The 16,552-nt window shown below is 46.6% G+C and overlaps 1 non-coding gene and 3 pseudogenes across 1 annotated transcript; all 4 read right to left on the bottom strand.

Annotated features, from left to right (window-relative positions):
* Positions 1–7,005: 7,005 nt before the first annotated feature.
* LOC137079758 (U1 spliceosomal RNA) lies at positions 7,006–7,157 on the bottom strand (annotated as a pseudogene).
* A 466-nt stretch (positions 7,158–7,623) lies between these two features.
* Positions 7,624–7,799, bottom strand: LOC137080099 (U2 spliceosomal RNA; annotated as a pseudogene).
* A 6,471-nt stretch (positions 7,800–14,270) lies between these two features.
* LOC137080320 (U1 spliceosomal RNA) lies at positions 14,271–14,434 on the bottom strand. Its single transcript, XR_010906173.1, has one exon. It is a non-coding gene; the product is annotated as a U1 spliceosomal RNA (small nuclear RNA).
* Positions 14,435–14,900: 466 nt separating this feature from the next.
* On the bottom strand, positions 14,901–15,076 carry LOC137080098 (U2 spliceosomal RNA; annotated as a pseudogene).
* Positions 15,077–16,552: the final 1,476 nt, after the last annotated feature.

Raw genomic sequence — 16,552 nt, 5'->3', positions numbered from 1 at the left:
CCTCACGGGCTTCCCACAGCTGATATCGGGTGGCTAAAGGAGGACGGAGAAAGGGGACTTTTCCAGAGGGCGGTGTCGTACAAAGACAAATACGGCAACACAAGGTGGAGGAAAGTCCTGAAGGATGACAGGATGTGGTTTCATCCTCCAGAGTTTCCTGGAGTGGTGGAAGGGAAAGTCCCATCTGCGTCCTCCTTTTTCCACAGCCCTGTTTTTTTTTGGAGACCAGTTGGAGTGTGGCGGTACAGTCTGCGCTGTCCAAGGTCTGACTGCCCTGCCCGCTCCAACCCGAACGCCTTCCTGTACCGCTGCGGCTACTCAAAGACGGTCAGACAGATCTGCCACTTGTCCGGCTGGTTCTCCATGCTGACTGAGGTCCTGGCCTGCAATGCATGCAGAAAGGCGGCAAAGGAGTCAGAGGAACGAGCCATTGGCCGTTTCCTCTCTTGGGATGCATGCATTGTGGACCAGCTCAGTCCAGCTCACAGAGCCATGTTTCCAGCCATCTTAACATTACGGTGAGTCTCTGCATAATTTCACAATAATTGGATTTCTAAATGATTGCACTAGGGAAGAAAAAAAAAATTACCTAAGATTGACGGACGGCCAATGTATGTGCTTTCGTTTTAGGCGTGGTGTGGACAAGCAGGTGATCCGTCTGCTAAGGGATCGCACCGAGGGCAACACCATGGCCAAGGTGTGGAGACAGGTCCTGGAGAGCCACTGTGAGGAGTACCTGCAACGAAAGGACTTATACACCACCCTCCTCAGCCAGTACAGAAAACCTGGCAAAATCACAAGTAAGTCAGAGTTAACCGTTTAGTTCAGGGGTTTACAACCCTGTCCTGTAGGACCCCCAGCACTGCATTTTGCTCTTGTCACACACACACACACACACACACACACACACACACACACACACACACACACACACACACACACACACACACACACACACACACACACACACACACACACACACACTTCAACGCATCAGCTTATTAGTGGAGAGTGCAAGACCTGAAGTCAAATAAGGGTGACTACTCTAGATACCAAATCACAAAGAAAACACACATTGCCTCATTAGTAAACTAAATGATGATTACCTAATAGTAATTTAAAAAAACTAAATCTCAAAATTTTTATTTTATTTTTTATTTTATTTGATGTTGCTTTGCCTGACAAAGACCTTTTGGGTCAAAACATTGTATCTTTGGGTCTGTGCTGATTTTAGTTTATTTATACAGTGCTTTATCTGGTTGAGCACCTGTCTTAAGTTTCTATGGATGTGCACACAATTGTTTTTGTCATTTAAAAAAATAAAAAAAAAAAATTTTTTTAGCATCACTAATGAAGTCTGTCTGCGTCCGTATGTCGTTTTTTTCTGCTTTCAGGAAATATAAGCCAACAGTTTCAGCTTCCGCCACCAAGGAGAGAACTGCCCTCCCCAAAGCTGCTCAGGAAGGCTTTTCTTTTGGCAGAGGCTGAAAACATAGAGGACTACCGGACGCAGATCATGTCCACTTTCGGAAAAGTCCTAAAATACGACTCCACCAAAAAGGTAATTTTTTTTAGTAAATCACAGTCTGCAAAATGCAACCCTGAATTTAGCAGGAATCAGTGTCCAAAGCAGAGCACAATTTCTGTACTCATTAGAGAAAATAGTATTAACTGTAAATAACACTTGACTAAACGAATAAGCCGACACTGTGAAAAAGAAAACTTGTATAAAATGTTTGAATCTCTTTGTTTTGAATTCATTATCAGATCTGCAAGAAACTTTCCGGGGATGGTAAAGGAACAGCGGAATGGTGCACCAACGTGGCAAATGAGCTGGGTCAGATCCTCATATCGGTCCTGACCTGTGAGGAATCCCTGGAGAAACTGCGTCCAATGGCGGAGGGCCTGATGGAGAGGTACCGAAGAGCTGGTGAGGCACCTCCGGAGGTCATGTACGTGGACCGTGGCTGCTGTCGTGTCCATGGCGTGTCTTCACTGGAACAGCTCTTCGGTGAGTGGACAGACAGGGGTATGCTGGTGCGGCTTGATATCTTTCACTGGATCCATCGCTTCGATGCAGCCGTGCGGACGGATCACCACCCTAAATACGCCCTGTTCAAGTCTGCCCTCTCTGCCGCGGTCTTTGCCTACAACAAGGACGACATTGCTCTTCTGGTGCAGGCGAAACGCGCGGGCCATCCAACCAACTATGCTTCCCTGACTGATAGCCAGCTGATCGAATTGCACGTCAGCAAGTCAGATCTGAGCCATCATGTCAGGAGGATCACAGTCGGTGCTCAGGAAACCTGCGCACGTGTCCAGAGTGCCATCGACATCCTGAAGGGAGCAGCTGGGATGGATGAGAACCAGCTGCATCTGTTCAAGGACTCTGCGACAATCGACCACGTGTGGGAGAACCAGCAGAAGCACCTTGAGTGCATCCAGGATCCACCGGGGAGGAACATGTACACCATCACAAAGGTTGTGACGCGTAATGGCGTGCGTCTTCCGCGATACAGCACGGTGAGAGGGAGCAACAGCCTGGAAGGCTTTCACTCCTTTCTGCCAAACATGATCCCGGGGCCCCACTGCGCTGCTGTCCCCTTCCAGGTGTATCTCCTGGCTGGCATTGCACGCTGGAATTCAGACAGGGAGTCGGCCAGTGTCAAAGGGCAGAAAGGCAGAAAACATATGGTCTACGTGTCTCCTCTGGTTCATCGAGTGAACCAAAGGTGCCAGGAGCTGTTTGGGGAGGTGGAGGAGGCAAACTACAGGCCTCCAGCTCCTGCTGGCGATGAGCGTATAGGTTTGGAGTATCTGTTCTCGCAGTCATCAGAGCCTTTCAGTGCTCCCGAACATTACGCTCGGACCAGAGAGACACTACAAGCAGATGGCGACGACCATGACGAGGTTTCTGCTGGCGGGACAGAGGAGGAAGAGGAGGAGGAGGAGGATGTGGGCTACAATTCTGACAGTGACAACCTGACGCCACTGAGGAACAGCCTGCGCCTCACTGACCAAGTCGTGGCTACGGAGTTTGATCCCTGTGAGGAGGATGTGTGTGGTCCGAATCATCTGCCTGGGTACCAACACGTGGAGGAGCTGAGCAAGGTCCTAGTAGAGATTGCGTTGGAGGAGGGAAAGCTTGCTCTCAGTGACCATACAAGGCAGAGGGTCATCAGCGCCTGGAGCAAGCTTGACCTCCACGACCGTAACATCCAGCAGTTTGACAGTCTCTACTCGGCACGCTGGGGCAATGCTCTCTTTAGCCGCACTAATGGAGATCCGGCACAGTCTTCCTTAGTGCAGAAGCTGAAGTTCAGCAAGAGGTACTCGGCCGCCCACCTGCTGGACTCAAGGAAGAACCGACTTATGTACTGCCTTATTAAGCAGCTGTGGCTTCACCCCAACTGTGGAGCAAAGACTCGTGGGTCGCCGCAAAAACAGGAGGTCACCAGGCTGTACCAGCGCGTCCAACAAAGGGTGACTGTTGATGATCCTGAACTCAGCAAGCTTGGGATTCCCATCCTGAAAATTAACACCAAAAGTGTTGCTGACTTCATCAGGAGACAGGAGGCTTTGTCGGCCAGGAATGTCACCGATCAAGGCCTATCCATCCTACGCCGTCAGCAGTCTCTTTCTGGCACCAGCCAACCCCCAGCACCGGAGCTTCCTGATGAACGGCCCTACACCAGTCGGCCTCAAGTGCAGTATGAGGTCACTCCATCTCTGGCAGGAACCAGGAGACTAAAACAGAGAGTCCCTCGTAGTTTGGCTTCATCCTCCACTCAGCCACCGCCATGTTCCTCCACTCAGCCACCGCCATGTTCCTCCACTCAGCCACCGCCATGTTCCTCCACTCAGCCACCGCCACGTTCCTCCACTCAGCCACCGCCACGTTCCTACACACAGCCACCGCCATGTTCCTCCACTCAGCCACACGTCGTTGCTGCCAGACTCCAGCCCAGCCACACATCCAGTCAGCTCATGGGTGCACCATCCCTAACAGGACCTCCTGCCGTTTCCTTGCCGCAGACTTCCATTCCTCCACCATCACCAGCAAGGTCAACCTTCTACAAGAGGAAAAAAGCAGAGCGCAGTGGCACTGGACATCCGGCTACTGTTAAAATTCATATCTGTGCACTGTGTGCCCAACCCACTCAAGGCCACAAGAAGCACAGAAAAAAGACCTACTGCGAAATTTCAAAAGCCTCCACGTCCACAGACCTTGCTGGACAGACATTTGAGGATTTTGAAGGCTTTAAAAAGGCAGTGGATGTCCTCTTGGACTCTCAGTCCCAGGCCCGTGAGTCTGTCTAAGCAGACATCCCCCCAAGTGTAGTAATATAATCTACACTTTATTAAGTAAAAATATAAACTAATAAAAATGGGGGTTTATATTATAGTAATTATATGCTATTATATGAACTATATTATATATTATATCAGTGATATATTATATTACCTATATGATATTATACTAACTATATATTAAATTGATTATATTATTGATTTATTATATGATATTACATTACCTATATTATATATTATATTCATTATCTGGTATTATATTACCTATATATTACATTACCTATATTATATTATGTTATATTATACTAACTATATATTAAATTGATTATATTATTGATTTATTATATGATATTACATTACCTATATTATATTAATTATCTGGTATTATATTACCTATATAGTACAAAAAAAAAGAAAGAGATGTTCATTTATATGGCAAAAAAAAAAAAATCCCCCAGGGAGTCAGTTACAGGTGACTTAAAACATTGCCGTGGCTGTTGGTCATACATGCCGGACCGTGTTCCTCTGCTTCATGGAGAACACCAGCTTGTCCTCAGTCCAACCAACTTCCACCAATGCAGAGCAGAAAGCCTCCAGCTTCTGAAACCCAGGAATGTTCTGGTTGGTAAGTCACACGCAATCTGACTAAATAGCCCATCAACACTTCACTAGAGCATTAATACCTTTATGTGTTTGAACAGGGGTGACTCGGCCTGGGGTCGTCTTTCAGTCAGGAAGATGGGGATGCCACTGGATTTCTCCCACAACTGCACTCAACCTTCTAGCTGCACCTGCAACACAGAAAGATGAAAAGGTTGGTATGTTTTATGTAGTACAGCAAATGATGTTCATCTCTCAAATGACTAATCATGGGGTGACTCTGCCTGGGGTCCTCTTTCAGTCAGGAAGATGGGGATGCCACTGGATTTCTCCCACAACTGCACTCAACCTTCTAGCTGCACCTGCAACACAGAAAGATGAAAAGGTTGGTATGTTTTATGTAGTACAGCAAATGATGTTCATCTCTCAAATGACAAATCATGGGGTGACTCGGCCTTCTTTTGGTGTCCTCTTTCAGTCAGGAAGATGGGGATGCCACTGGATTTCTCCCACAACTGCACTCAACCTTCTAGCTGCACCTGCAACACAGAAAGATGAAAAGGTTGGTATGTTTTATGTAGTACAGCAAATGATGTTCATCTCTCAAATGACAAATCATGGGGTGACTCGGCCTTCTTTTGGTGTCCTCTTTCAGTCAGGAAGATGGGGATGCCACTGGATTTCTCCCACAACTGCACTCAACCTTCTAGCTGCACCTGCAACACAGAAAGATGAAAAGGTTGGTATGTTTTATGTAGTACAGCAAATGATGTTCATCTCTCAAATGACAAATCATGGGGTGACTCGGCCTTCTTTTGGTGTCCTCTTTCAGTCAGGAAGATGGGGATGCCACTGGATTTCTCCCACAACTGCACTCAACCTTCTAGCTGCACTTGCAACACAGAAAGATGAAAAGGTTGGTATGTTTTATGTAGTACAGCAAATGATGTTCATCTCTCAAATGACTAATGTCAGCAGTTTGCTTTTTATTTTAACATGCCTTTATCTTTTTGCCATTACCATGAGGCAGACGTTACCGCTGCGGACTGCAAGACGAGTTCTTTCAACGGGCAATCAGACTGTACTGAAGTAACACCAGTGACGCCACACACACACCAGCACCCACCTTCATATGCTTTGCACTTATCAGACAATTACACTGACTGCCTCAATATTATTCTGCACCCTGACATTCTATTTGCAATCAATCATACCGTACTGTACTGCAAATATATTTGTTTAATGTAATTAATGTGAATATTACTGTTTTAAATCTATATTTTTTTTCTATGCTTGTCCACATGGTCATGCTGCAGTTTGTGCAAAAGAATATCAACACCTGTACATTTGCATTCATGGTGTTGTAACAATAAAGTGATTTGATTTAAATCGTTCACGTGTGTTGTTCATCAGTGCTGTATTTATTATATTTTCCAGTAAAGTGTTGCACATGGTGTTAGATAATAAGTATGGTGAATATGTATTCAGGGTAGTGTTTGGTAAACACACAGTTTGATTTTGTTGCCTCTAAAATGTCATAGAGGTTTGCACTAAATATTCAACTAAATTAGGCCTACTGATATGCCCACACTGACATTATATAATAAAATAAAATAAGCTGATAACATCGCCGTTTTCCCCAGAACGACTGTACAGCTGAATCAAAGTTTGTTGCAGTATTTTCCTGTTAAACACTGTGAAGCTGCTTTGAAACAATTGGCATTGTAAAAGTGCTATATAAAGAAATTGTACTTGACTTGACAATGGACATGATTAGAAATCCCTTTGTTCATTAAAGATAGTATTTTCCCCCCATTTTATTATTACACATTTAAATTCTACAATACACATTCGCCTCTGTACATTTCTCAATGATGCTTTTAATTAAACAATAGATTTTGCAGGACCACACTATAAAAAAACAAAATAAATCTGACATGCCACCATCAACAAATGTCAAAATAATGCCTGCTGTCATTTTAAAATGTGTTTGGATGACGTAATGTTCACCATTCACCTGAGACATTTACATATGCAAAACGCCCTGTCATTACTATGTACGAATTTGACCCTCGATCTCTCAGCCAATACCAGGCCGTGTTGGTCTCACAGTCTATATCCAAATTTGCACTCCGTACGGTCCGAGAGCCATTCGCAGGGGTCAGCACAACCGGAGTGCAATGGCCGAGCCTCGCCCTGGGTGAACCACCTTCCTGATCATGGTGTCTCCCCTGCCAGGTAAGTATGAGTTGCCTGGCCTCCAGGCAGAGGCCCCCTATCCCCCTTCGCCATCCTCAAACACGGTGACCTTCCCCTCCCCCAAGAAAAGGAAGGACGGGGCACCTTCCATTGCTTGACTGCTGCGTGCGTGCGTGCGTGACCTTGATTTGAATCAGGTGTCCCTAATCCATCCAACACAAACCCCTGATTCGACTCATCAGCTCGTTGGTAAAGACTCTCAAATAAGAGGGACATCAAAAAACGTGCTGTGACGGTGATGAGTCAGCCGGCCGGCAACCGACGCTTTTGTTCTTCTTTTTTCCCTATGCTCATATGACCGCAGCTTGCTGCTTTCTCTGTGGCACGGTCATCGTTGCGTCACCTCATCGTCATTCTGTATGCGCTTCCTGCGTATTTCTGTATTCTCTGACAAAATTCCAGTGGTGTTGTTGGTTCTTCTATTAGTCACAACAATTCGCAGTCCCCAAAAAGGGGAAGCACACCGTTCCTGGAGGCACTGCAATACCAGGTCGATGCGTGGAGTGGACGGAGCAAGCCCCGGTTCCGGCTCCATGTGCCAAAAATCAATTTAATATGCAGTCCCCGGATAGGGGACGTATCAGATATTAAACTGATAAGAACAGATTTTTTCTTTCGAAAAAAGTTTTATTGTCACACATTTCTTTTTTCCATTCAAACCTCACAGTTCCTTTCATTTTAAACATACATGTTTACACAGATTAAAACCAACAGTTTTGCATTCTTAGTTAAAATCAGTCAGTGTAGTGTGTTGTGTAAAGTCCATGTATGCAAGTCAGTGTGGTGTTAGAAAAAAGGATAAAAGTATAAATAGCAAATAAATACAAGCTAGTTAAAACACAATATCCTTCTGTTAAAAATCTTCTGTTGTGCAGGATCGGGGGTGAGTCCCTATCAAGAAAGTCCATTCACTCCAGATCTCCAGAACAGGCTCAGGACTCCCCGCTTCAAGGGCCCAGCGGAAAGCCCCTCTCCTCCGGCCCGCTGGCCCGCTGTTCCCGTAGCCAGAGTGGTGAGGGTGCATCTACGGGCGGCCAAGGTCGGTGGTGGCCGGGACCTTCTCGTGCAGCCTCGGCCCCCCCATCCGAATGACGACATGCGGCCCTCCCTGCAGTGTTGATCTTATGTTTTGCTCGCTCACGTGGAGGGGGACCGTCATGCGTTTCCCCACCAGCAGGTTTCTGGTGACCCAGATGGCATCCTTTATAACGTTGAGGGCGAGCCAGAGCGAGGCAAATTTTTGCGATGTTTGGGCTTTTATGCCCTGACCCACCCCCAGGATGGCGAGCTTGTAGTCCACCTGGGCCCCACCCGCTGGCAGGCACGGGAAAAACAGGGGGCCGGCCCTGGCCCACAGGTCCCGCGCAGCACCGCACTCCCAGAGCAGGTGGTGGACGGTCTCCGGGTGGTTGCACCCGGACCGTGGGCAGATGGAGTTTTTGGCCATGCCTCTGGAGTGCATAACCGCCCTGACCGGGAGGATCTCATGAGCCACCATCCACGATAAGTCCTTGTGCCTGTTCTGGAGAGCTGGGTGGGCTGCGTTCCTCCAAACATCTTTGGCCTCACTTAATGTGAGGCCTGGGACTGGACTCACCATTTCCCGGTCCTGCACAAGAGAGATGAGAGATTTGTGGTTGGTTAAAATGGTGACGTCACTTATTTCTAAAAGGTATTTCTTTAAAAATTTCTTGATAAAAATATACTCTTTTGGTAAATTAAAAGACACAGGAGTTTTCAAATCAATTGGTAAAATCTTTAGGCTTCTTAGGTAGGACCCCATCCAGAAACGAGCCATGGCCGCTGTTTTATTCTCTCTGGATGGGGTCAGTGCGTATCCGATGTGGAGGGCGGTAAAGCGGCTGCCTAAAAACAAGTGGGGGTCTGGGAGGCCTTTCCCGCCATTTTCTTTTCTTTTTTTAACGACCTCCCTTTTTAATCGTTCCCACTTGGACCCCCACAGGAAATAAAATACCGCCCTCTCCACGTTTGCCAGGAATCTTCTTGGGGGACTAAAAACAGAACAGACAAGTAAAATTAGTGGTAAAATTACAGCTTTAAAAACTAAAACCTTCCCTTCCATTGTCATCTGTCTGAGTCCCCAAAACCCCAGTCTTTGCCTAACTTTCCCTAAGATGTCAGTCCAGTTTCCCCGTCCTCCACCCTCTCTGTCAAATTTTACACCTAAAACTTTCAAATCATTGTCTTTAAAATCCAGATCCAGTTCACCTGTGTCGACGTCCCCCCACGGCCCGAAGAGCTGGGCCTCGGACTTGTTCCTGTTGAGCTTGGCGCCCGAGGCCCGACCGTACCAGTCAGTCAAGTCCATTGCTCTTCGTACCGATAAAAGGTCAGTCGCTAAAAGTGTTACATCGTCCATATATAAAACACAGGTCGCCGTCAGTCCACCAGTCCCTGGGACGTCAAGTCCTTTAATCCATTTATCCCTTCTCAAGATTTGTGCCAGTGGCTCAATGCATGCCACATACAGAAGGGGAGATAAAGGACACCCCTGACGAACACCGCTGTGGATATTTACAGCTTTGGACAAATGCCCGTTAACCAATATCCTGCTGACCAGACCATTGTAAAGCAGTCCCACCCAGGCTATAAACCTCCCTGGAAACCCCATTTTCTCCAGTACCTTAAAAAGGAACTGGTGCGAGATGCGGTCAAAAGCTTTTTCAAAATCTAAATTTAGGACTACTAGCCGAATGTTTCTGTCTCTCGCATAACAGATGGCGTCTCTAATCAGTACCAGGCTGTCCGTGATCTTCCTTCCGGGCACAGCGCATGCTTGATCCAGGTGGATTACGTCCTCTAAAACAGTCGACATGCGCATGGATAAAATTTTGCTAAAAATCTTACAATCAAAATTTAAAAGTGTGATTGGTCGCCAATTCCGTAAGTCAGTCTTGTCTCCTTTTTTTTGTAGTAAAGAAACTATCCCTATTCTAAAGCTGTCTGGAAGTCTGTCTAGAGTCTCAAATTCCTTAAAAACAGTCAGTAAATCATGTACTAAAATGTCCCAGAAAGTCAAATAAAACTCAAAGGGAAGTCCATCCATGCCTGGGGACTTCCCCTTTTTAAAACCTTTTAAAGATTTTTGCATTTCTAAAATAGTAAAATCCTGGGATAAAAGCACATCTGGACTCTTAACCTTTTTGTCTAAAAAACTTAAAACTTCCTCTAGGATGTCACTGTGTACCTCTTTTTGACTATATAAATTACCATAAAAATGTTCAATTTCCCCCAAAATCTCTTCAATGGTATTTACCTCCCTCCCGCTAAAAGTTTTTAAAGTGGTCATTGACCCTCCCCGTGCAATAGTCTTTTTAAAAAAATATCTAGTACACTTCTCCCCTTCTTCTATCTCTTTCTCCTTACATCTTAAAATGACACCTTTGCCTCGAGCTTCAGACAAAACTGACATTTCTTTTTTTATTTCTTTTATTTCTTCTGTAAAATCCATTCCACTATTTAAAAGGTTAAAATATCTCTGCAGTCTTTTTTGCAGCCCCATCATGCGTCTTTTTTCTTTATTCTTTTTTTTCTTTCCTATTTTTCTAAAAAAATGTCCTGTCCTTTGTTTCACCATCTCCCACCACTGTGCTCGTGAGTCGAAAAAGTCTTGGAGGGTCTGCCATTCACTGAACTGCTCCCTATACTCTCGAACCACTTCCTCATCTTCTAATAGGGAGCAGTTCAGCTTCCACAGCCCTCCCCCTACTGTCACACCCGTGGGTAGTGAAAGGGTGCAGGTGACCATCATGTGGTCAGTGAAGAAAAGGGGGGTCAATGTTGCATCGGTTGGCGGGCAGTCCCTTGTAAAAATATAGTCGATACGAGAGGCTCTGGCACCATCACCACTGAACCAGGTGAAGCCCTCCTCTCTCTGATGCATTATTTTAAAACAGTCGACTAACTTAAAATCTTTGACCAATTTATTTAATAAAACCGATGTCTTGTCGACCTTAAAATCCTCTCCTACCCTTTTCCTATCTTTTTTTGTTAAAACACAATTAAAATCACCTGCTACCACTAGGGGAGCCCTACCTAACATGTGGGGCTGCAAATCTTCTAAAAGCTTGTATCTCTCATTTTTTTCTGTAAAACCATACACATTTAAAACATTAAAATCCTTACCTAAAAACGTCAGATTAACTAAAATTGCCCGCCCATCCCTCACCACAGTGCTGCCCTTCACCAAGATGTTGGGATTTTTTATTAAAATAGCAACACCGTCGTTTTTGTTAAAATTGGATCCACTCCAAATGGAAGGTCCTGGGGTCCAAAGCTCCTGCCATCTCCTGTAGTTTGTTAAAAAAGGCAGAGCACACTCTTGCAATAAATAAATGTCTGACTTAAAATTAGTTAAATTTGATAAAATATTCTGTGCTCGAAGAGGAGACCTCACACTTCTCACATTGATAGTAGAGATAGTGAGGGCCATGAGCAGTATGGTTAAAAATACAAGCATTTAAAAGAAAAAAAGACTACAGAAAGTTACATTAAAATCATGTTATTTCCTGTGGCATTTGCATCTCCTTTTCCCCAGAAGGACTGGGATCAGGAGGGCAAATGCTCGCCACTTCAGAATCCACAGAGAAAATCTCTTGTGGCTCTTTAGGTGACGATGATCTCAGCTTGATATGCAGAAAAGAAACTTCATTGGGAGAGCCTGCGGGCCACATACGGTCTAGATCATACGAAGTGGAACTATCTAGCCGATGCGCTGCCCGCAGCCTTTTCTCCTCTGTTTGTGACAGAGGAGATCTCGCAGTCCTTTTTTGCACTTGAGCATTGGGGAGTGAACAATCCGTTTCGCTCTCACTATCCACCTCTGAAACAGTATATAAGGAGGAAGTTGTTCCATCCTCTTCCTCTTCCTCCTCCATATCCTTTTCAATTTCATCTTGTTGGGTAACAACTTCCTCCCTTGGTTTAAAACTTGGCTCCGCCCCTGTGGCCGCCCCACTTCCTCTTTCTTGTCCAATGCCTGAGGATGGCTGAGAATTTAAAATTCCCGCCAAATCCTCAGGCTCCACCTCTTCCCTTTGTTCTTCCATTTGCTCTTGTTGTGGGGCGGCCATTTTGTTACTTTTCAGTTTGTTGGCAAAGCTTTTAGGGCAATCTCTGTAGAAATGGTTGGTTTCCCCACAGAGGTTGCACCGTCTGCCATTGGTACATTCTTCAAAGATATGACCAATTTCTCTACATTTCCCACAAACAATTTCTTGGCATGCTTCAGCAAGGTGTCCCATTTTCCCACACTTCCTGCACAATTTGGGCATTCCCTGGTAGTGAATGTAGCCACGGTTCTCTCCCAACACAATCATTGAGGGTAAATGACTTAGACCCTGGAATCCGCTTGGATCTTCCCACTGTTTAATGGGAACTCTCCAAGCGCAATTCCAGATTCCGTCCTCGTCAAGCACCCTGACCGGCTGACTTCGAACCGTGCAAAATCTACCCAGCCATACAACAATATCATCTCCACTCACTGTTTCATTGAACATTCTAACAATAACTGTTTTAAGGGAATTGTCAGAAAGCTTCTCAACATTGAACATGGAAAACTGGGTCTTACATTCCGCAAATCGTTGCCAGAAATCTTGTAACAGGGAAGCGGATCTAAAACTTACATCAAAACCCTTGTTCAGTGGCAGACTCATTAAACAGTTCAATTCAGTTGCTTTAAAATTGAGAGCTTTCTGGATTAGCTTCCTGGAGAAGTCCAGCCGTGACATCCCCAGGAGCTTACCATTTGCCTCTTTGAATAAAAAGCGAACGCTGTGGTGCCTCCGCATGCCGGCACGAGCAGCCGACATGGTAGAGGCACCAACAGCTCCTAAAAGCAAAAACCTTAAAAGAATTAACAATAAATAACTAAAACACAAAAAATACTAAAATCTTACCTTAAAATTTCTTGAACCAGCAAGACGTTGCTTAAAAGGGGTTTTCCAATGTACCTCCTGGAAGTTGGAGGCCTGTGTTATCAAAAAACCCAAGCCGGGAAACCTCCAAGAGGCGATCGCAGTCTCAACCTTCTGACAAGACACTTGATCTTAGCCAAAAGGCCGAGAAGCGATGACACAATGACGCAGCGGCAGGGGAGCCGGCAAAGGCGACGCCCATCTGGGAAGCGGTGAGGGGGGGAGGGTTGGCAAAGGCCTTACGTCGTAGAGACCTGAAACTTTGAGGGATGGTACTAGCCACTCGCTCTACAACATCACCAAGGCTGGCCCCCCGATGGGCCCGGCACGAAATGGCTCGTAGCTCCCAAACCGCACGCCGCAGAACCAAGTGTCTTATATCATCGGAATCCTTGGCTCGAGCCGAGCGAGACGCATGCCTCGGATTCGAAGGTTGCGCTGGCGAAATTTTCGGGTATTTGGGATTTTGTGAAAAACCTACTTTTGCACACTAGTCCTAGGTCTTTTGCCCGATCTGGCCCAAACCAGTGCAGAAAGATTCTCTGGAGTCTGACTGTCCGTCCAGATCGGAAAAAAAGTGGGAATTTCGATTCAGCTTGGCGGCGGCAGGCCGAAACCTACGGGCTGGGCGAGGCGGGGTCTGCTAGAACGGCTATAGCTCTTGGACGGAACGAGACAATTTCACCCAAGCCGGTACACCCGTGCACGGGCTCAGTCTGGGGTCAGGCGAGAAAGGACGCGGTGAATGGCCACCTAGTGGCGCTTTAAAATGAAAAAGCAACAACATGAGAGCGGCTATAGGCGAACGTATGTCGCGTGCTTTTTCACAGCACGCGCACGAGACAGTCGTACCATACGACAGAAAACCTCCATCCGAACAACTTTGCCTTTGGGACCACTGCTGTCAATCAACTCGTCCGTTGAATATCAAAGTTTGTGGGAAAAACCACATTCGGCAAACCGGTCGCAGGTTTCGACAACCTCGATGAAAACAAACGCAGTTCAGTTCTCTGAACTCTCCGGGTCACTGGCTGACACAGCAGAAAGAGACAGAAACATAACAAAACTGGTGCAACTTCACCCTTTGGGGCAGTGGGCGGCGCCACAAGCGTCAAGAACCGCACGCTTTTTCCCTCCACGCTATCTGCTTTTAACCAGTGTGTACAGGGGAGAGCGCGAACGCAGTCCCCCACTACCATAAATTATGCAGTCGAGATTCCCACATTTGGGGAATTCGCAGGGGTCAGCACAACCGGAGTGCAATGGCCGAGCCTCGCCCTGGGTGAACCACCTTCCTGATCATGGTGTCTCCCCTGCCAGGTAAGTATGAGTTGCCTGGCCTCCAGGCAGAGGCGCCCTATCCCCCTTCGCCATCCTCAAACACGGTGACCTTCCCCTCCCCCAAGAAAAGGAAGGACGGGGCACCTTCCATTGCTTGACTGCTGCGTGCGTGCGTGCGTGACCTTGATTTGAATCAGGTGTCCCTAATCCATCCAACACAAACCCCTGATTCGACTCATCAGCTCGTTGGTAAAGACTCTCAAATAAGAGGGACATCAAAAAACGTGCTGTGACGGTGATGAGTCAGCCGGCCGGCAACCGACGCTTTTGTTCTTCTTTTTTCCCTATGCTCATATGACCGCAGCTTGCTGCTTTCTCTGTGGCACGGTCATCGTTGCGTCACCTCATCGTCATTCTGTATGCGCTTCCTGCGTATTTCTGTATTCTCTGACAAAATTCCAGTGGTGTTGTTGGTTCTTCTATTAGTCACAACAATTCGCAGTCCCCAAAAAGGGGAAGCACACCGTTCCTGGAGGCACTGCAATACCAGGTCGATGCGTGGAGTGGACGGAGCAAGCCCCGGTTCCGGCTCCATGTGCCAAAAATCAATTTAATATGCAGTCCCCGGATAGGGGACGTATCAGATATTAAACTGATAAGAACAGATTTTTTCTTTCGAAAAAAGTTTTATTGTCACACATTTCTTTTTTCCATTCAAACCTCACAGTTCCTTTCATTTTAAACATACATGTTTACACAGATTAAAACCAACAGTTTTGCATTCTTAGTTAAAATCAGTCAGTGTAGTGTGTTGTGTAAAGTCCATGTATGCAAGTCAGTGTGGTGTTAGAAAAAAGGATAAAAGTATAAATAGCAAATAAATACAAGCTAGTTAAAACACAATATCCTTCTGTTAAAAATCTTCTGTTGTGCAGGATCGGGGGTGAGTCCCTATCAAGAAAGTCCATTCACTCCAGATCTCCAGAACAGGCTCAGGACTCCCCGCTTCAAGGGCCCAGCGGAAAGCCCCTCTCCTCCGGCCCGCTGGCCCGCTGTTCCCGTAGCCAGAGTGGTGAGGGTGCATCTACGGGCGGCCAAGGTCGGTGGTGGCCGGGACCTTCTCGTGCAGCCTCGGCCCCCCCATCCGAATGACGACATGCGGCCCTCCCTGCAGTGTTGATCTTATGTTTTGCTCGCTCACGTGGAGGGGGACCGTCATGCGTTTCCCCACCAGCAGGTTTCTGGTGACCCAGATGGCATCCTTTATAACGTTGAGGGCGAGCCAGAGCGAGGCAAATTTTTGCGATGTTTGGGCTTTTATGCCCTGACCCACCCCCAGGATGGCGAGCTTGTAGTCCACCTGGGCCCCACCCGCTGGCAGGCACGGGAAAAACAGGGGGCCGGCCCTGGCCCACAGGTCCCGCGCAGCACCGCACTCCCAGAGCAGGTGGTGGACGGTCTCCGGGTGGTTGCACCCGGACCGTGGGCAGATGGAGTTTTTGGCCATGCCTCTGGAGTGCATAACCGCCCTGACCGGGAGGATCTCATGAGCCACCATCCACGATAAGTCCTTGTGCCTGTTCTGGAGAGCTGGGTGGGCTGCGTTCCTCCAAACATCTTTGGCCTCACTTAATGTGAGGCCTGGGACTGGACTCACCATTTCCCGGTCCTGCACAAGAGAGATGAGAGATTTGTGGTTGGTTAAAATGGTGACGTCACTTATTTCTAAAAGGTATTTCTTTAAAAATTTCTTGATAAAAATATACTCTTTTGGTAAATTAAAAGACACAGGAGTTTTCAAATCAATTGGTAAAATCTTTAGGCTTCTTAGGTAGGACCCCATCCAGAAACGAGCCATGGCCGCTGTTTTATTCTCTCTGGATGGGGTCAGTGCGTATCCGATGTGGAGGGCGGTAAAGCGGCTGCCTAAAAACAAGTGGGGGTCTGGGAGGCCTTTCCCGCCATTTTCTTTTCTTTTTTTAACGACCTCCCTTTTTAATCGTTCCCACTTGGACCCCCACAGGAAATAAAATACCGCCCTCTCCACGTTTGCCAGGAATCTTCTTGGGGGACTAAAAACAGAACAGACAAGTAAAATTAGTGGTAAAATTACAGCTTTAAAAACTAAAACCTTCCCTTCCATTGTCATCTGTCTGAGTCCCCAA

The sequence above is a fragment of the Pseudorasbora parva genome, chromosome 6, assembly GCF_024679245.1.
Source record: "Pseudorasbora parva isolate DD20220531a chromosome 6, ASM2467924v1, whole genome shotgun sequence".
NCBI classification, from domain to species: domain Eukaryota; kingdom Metazoa; phylum Chordata; class Actinopteri; order Cypriniformes; family Gobionidae; genus Pseudorasbora; species Pseudorasbora parva.
Note: the sequence above shows the minus strand (reverse complement) of the source record. Positions and strands in the feature narration are given on the sequence as shown.